General features: G+C 54.1%; 1 non-coding gene across 1 annotated transcript in view; it reads left to right on the top strand.

The window, feature by feature from the left end:
* The first annotated feature begins 4,152 nt into the window (after positions 1–4,152).
* The window catches only part of LOC126126600 (small subunit ribosomal RNA), a 1,909-nt gene continuing 1,061 nt past the window's right edge, over positions 4,153–5,000 (top strand). Inside the window, exon 1 of the ribosomal RNA XR_007526823.1 lies at positions 4,153–5,000. This exon is cut by the window's right edge and continues 1,061 nt beyond it. This is a non-coding gene — a ribosomal RNA (small subunit ribosomal RNA).

Genomic DNA, 5,000 nt, shown 5'->3' with positions numbered 1-5,000 from the left:
GCTTGCGTGAATAACGCGTGGTCAACGGTTCGCGCGCGCCCTCTGGTCCCGACGCCATCAACGTCCACAATAAACAGACCATACCGCATGATGTTGACAATGCCGCCCACAGGCACAACACAGCCATCTTTGGGAATGTGACCAAACTACATTGCCATCCGGCCCAGAAACGACACCTCCATCTACAGGAATCCAACGAAACTACGCCAACCATACCTCCAAAACACGGCACCGCCATCTATGACAATGTGACGAAACCACATGCAATAGCTCCATCTACGCGAATCGGACGACACTACGTCCACCATGTCGAGCGCACCACAAACAAAAATACCGCCACCTGCAGGTCCCCCGCAACATGACCTGCTGCACCGATGATACCGCCATCTATGAGACGCCACGCCGACTACGACATCGCTAGGTCCCACAGTGCCCATTTTCCGACGCCACCCACAAACCCTGCATCATCTGCCCACCACAGGAGCCCCAACGCCTGTGCCTGCGTCGCACGAAGTCGTCGACCGACAATCGCTCCACCCGCACCCGCACGTGCCCCACCCCAACCGCCCAAATCGCAACTCCAGCGGATGAACGGCGGACTCTTCCCGCACTCGTAACGTGCAATCCGCCCCTATATCTTGCGTTTCATGAAGAGTTATATCGAATATGCCATATTCCCGCTGTCCCTATACATGCTGTAAGTAGCTCGCTTGCTACAGCAGCAGCAGCAGCAGCACCACCTCCGCGCGCTTCCCTGGGGGCACTGAACCGCAGGATGCGAGACCCCACGCCCAGTGGCAAACAGGGCTCCTCTCAGAATATAGGCGGTCCCTACCCCTCACAACGATGACGGTGGGAGGGCCGTTTTACGAGACCATTTCCTGCGGTGCCAACGCTGTCGTAGAGCCGATACTCCATCTTTGGTACAAGGCAATCATTCCGCTGTAAATCAGTACGTCACTCGTAGTTCAGTCACCTCACAGCACTGCTCAGTAAACTATGCAGGCCCACATAGATAGATTATGATAGATTATATACGCAAATGCCCCTATACATGCTGAACGTCCGTACACACAAAATGAACCACACGTCAGCCACACACTCTATCACACACTACTCTCTGCCTGTAACAGACACAGATACAACTACTAAGCACCAGCATGGACCAACGTCCGGTGCATCCTATCCGCCACAGTACACCAACTACGCTATGATAACCAGACCGGGAGGTCCAATCATAAAACAGAATACCCCACTCGTCCGACAACCACAATTGCTCAGAGAAGCCACCAACACCCACACATGTCCTACACAGGGGTGCACCCATCACCACCACACTGCCTCGTCTTACAGCACAAACACACTGGCAGGAATGAAACACACAGGTCTGCCGCAACCACAGACACGGCTCGCCCCCTCTCACTGGCGAAAAGCGCATCCCGACGTGACATAACTCCTTTGACACACTGACGCTGCCTCGGGCATCCACGTCCTACGGTCGATATCAACGAACCTCCCCCCCCCCCCTCCCCCCCACAACACGCCATCCCATACCACATTGTGTACCGTACCCAAACCTAACGTGTACTGTACTACAACGCAATGTGTACCATAACACAACCCAGTTTGTACCTTAACCTAACCTATGTCACCTTAACCTAACCTATGTCACCTTAACCTAACCTATGTCACCTTAACCTAACCTATGTCACCTTAACCTAACCTATGTCACCTTAACCTAACCTATGTCACCTTAACCTAACCCATCTTGCACCTTAACCTAACCCATCTTGCACCTTAACCTAACCCATCTTGCACCTTAACCTAACCCATCTTGCACCTTAACCTAACCCATCTTGCACCTTAACCTAACCTATGTTGCACCTTAACCTAACCTGTGTTGCACCTTAACCTACCTCAATTTGCACCGCAATGTAACGCAATTTGCACCGCAATGTAACGCAATTTGCACCGCAATGTAACGCAATTTGCACCGCAATGTAACGCAATTTGCACCGCAATGTAACGCAATTTGCACCGCAATGTAACGCAATTTGCACCGCAATGTAACGCAATTTGCACCGCAATGTAACGCAATTTGCACCGCAATGTAACGCAATTTGCACCGCAATGTAACGCAATTTGCACCGCAATGTAACTCAATTTGCACCGCAATGTAACTCAATTTGCACCGCAATGTAACTCAATTTGCACCGCAATGTAACTCAATTTGCACCGCAATGTAACTCAATTTGCACCGCAATGTAACTCAATTTGCACCGCAATGTAACTCAATTTGCACCGCAATGTAACTCAATTTGCACCGCAATGTAACTCAATTTGCACCGCAATGTAATGCAATTTGCACCGCAATGTAATGCAATTTGTACCGCAATCTACCCCCACATTGTGCCTTAACCTAACCCACGTTGTGCCTTAACCTAACCCACATTGTGCCTTAACCTAACCCACATTGTGCCTTAACCTAACCCACGTTGTGCCTTAACCTAACCCACGTTGTGCCTTAACCTAACCCACGTTGTGCCTTAACCTAACCCAAGTTGTGCCTTAACCTAACCCAAGTTGTGCCTTAACCTAACCCAAGTTGTGCCTTAACCTAACCCAAGTTGTGCCTTAACCTAACCCAAGTTGTGCCTTAACCTAACCCAAGTTGTGCCTTAACCTAACCCAAGTTGTGCCTTAACCTAACCCAAGTTGTGCCTTAACCTAACCCAAGTTGTGCCTTACCCTGCTCTGTAATTGGCATATGACACGTTACATTAATGTATTGTCCAACCGCAACCCGCTCAGAATGTTGTGTACACAGCTACGTGTCATCTCCCCATAACAGCTGCATTGCAGTGTGGTACGCCATAGAGACGTGTGGGAGTAATGGACGCAGTGGATGGCGATCAGCATGAGCCGTCTGTTCATGTAGTGGCGCGTGTATGCAGACGTAGTAGTCTCTTCTCACACAATGTGATAGCACGGTGCCCCGCGTTCCACATCTGCGACATGCTACAGAGGCCGGTTGACAGTTGGTCGCGCAATGGACATCGCATACGTACGGGGGCACCTTCCACGTGCCCTCTAGTCGGGCACATTTTGTTGCGTGGATGTGAGCGGATGTAGTGTGTCTTGACACCTGACAGGCAGGCATGCAATAATAGTTGACTTTGCAAACGGGGATGGACGTGTACGTTTACTGGTGACGTTACGCAAATGAACAACTGGTAACCCGTTGTGGTGCGGTTGTCCTTGCTGGAGGTACATCTGTGAGGGCAACGATCGGTACAGCTACGAAGCGGTCCCCACCATACCAACGAACGTGAATGTGAATCTGGGTGTGAAGCGATACGCGGCTGTGGGTGGGTGGGACTGTCCCCGGCCGGTGAGGGGGGGCCGCCCGGCGTGCTGGCCGCGCGGTGCGTGGGCGCACGCGCTACAGCCGGCTGGTGGGGGCGCCCAGTGGCAGGCGCGCCGGCCGACGGACGCGGCAGGCGGCGCAGCTGCGCGCCGGGGCACCCTGCGCGCGGCGCCGTGCAGCCAAAGTGGGTCCTCGCCGGCCCGGTGCGAAGCGCGGTGGACATCTGCAGTGTGCTGGTCCGATTGAGGACTGTGTGCGTTGAGGATGCGCCGCCGCCCGGCACTCGGCGCCGCGACGCCGTCTGCTGCTCGGTCGCCCCAGCGGTTCTCGCTGGTGGTTTGTATCGCAGTTGTGCAGACGTGTTGGCACGTGCGCTGTGCTGGGAGAGTTCGCTTCGGCACCCACGTGGGGCCTTTGCCCTTCTGTGGCGCTGGCGTTGGAGCTGCCGGTCACCGTAGGTGGCGCGTGTTGTCTCCCGCCGGCAATGCCACGACAGCACGCTCCCGGGCCTCTGTCGGCAGCGGCAAGCTCAGTTGGGAGCACGGGTGGTCGCACCTAAAGCGTCTACTCGCCTAACTCCGGGCGATTGCGCCTCTCTCGAACCCGACCAAGTACTTAGGACGGCGCTGCGCGCCGCCGGGACCTGAGAGGGTTTCGAGGTGTATTGTGCAGGGGAGCTCAGCCTCCTCCTGTTTGCACAATAATTGAGCGGACGCTTGCGTGTTCGCGCGGGCCCCTGGGACACACTCCCGGGCGGCCGGCTGCTCAGCTCTAGTTGACGCAGCTCCCTGGTTGATCCTGCCAGTAGTCATATGCTTGTCTCAAAGATTAAGCCATGCATGTCTCAGTACAAGCCGCATTAAGGTGAAACCGCGAATGGCTCATTAAATCAGTTATGGTTCCTTAGATCGTACCCACGTTACTTGGATAACTGTGGTAATTCTAGAGCTAATACATGCAAACAGAGTCCCGACCAGAGATGGAAGGGACGCTTTTATTAGATCAAAACCAATCGGTCGGCTCGTCCGGTCCGTTTGCCTTGGTGACTCTGAATAACTTTGGGCTGATCGCACGGTCCTCGTACCGGCGACGCATCTTTCAAATGTCTGCCTTATCAACTGTCGATGGTAGGTTCTGCGCCTACCATGGTTGTAACGGGTAACGGGGAATCAGGGTTCGATTCCGGAGAGGGAGCCTGAGAAACGGCTACCACATCCAAGGAAGGCAGCAGGCGCGCAAATTACCCATTCCCGGCACGGGGAGGTAGTGACGAAAAATAACGATACGGGACTCATCCGAGGCCCCGTAATCGGAATGAGTACACTTTAAATCCTTTAACGAGTATCTATTGGAGGGCAAGTCTGGTGCCAGCAGCCGCGGTAATTCCAGCTCCAATAGCGTATATTAAAGTTGTTGCGGTTAAAAAGCTCGTAGTTGGATTTGTGTCCCACGCTGTTGGTTCACCGCCCGTCGGTGTTTAACTGGCATGTATCGTGGGACGTCCTGCCGGTGGGGCGAGCCGAAGGCGTGCGACCGCCTCGTGCGTGTTCGTGCGTCCCGAGGCGGACCCCGTTGAAATCCTACCAAGGTGCTCTTTATTGAGTGTCTGGGTGGGCCGGCACGTTTACTTTGA

The sequence above is a fragment of the Schistocerca cancellata genome, unplaced genomic scaffold (assembly GCF_023864275.1).
Source record: "Schistocerca cancellata isolate TAMUIC-IGC-003103 unplaced genomic scaffold, iqSchCanc2.1 HiC_scaffold_461, whole genome shotgun sequence".
NCBI classification, from domain to species: domain Eukaryota; kingdom Metazoa; phylum Arthropoda; class Insecta; order Orthoptera; family Acrididae; genus Schistocerca; species Schistocerca cancellata.
The sequence above is the reverse complement of the archived record's forward strand: the minus strand, read 5'-3'. Positions and strand labels throughout refer to the sequence as shown.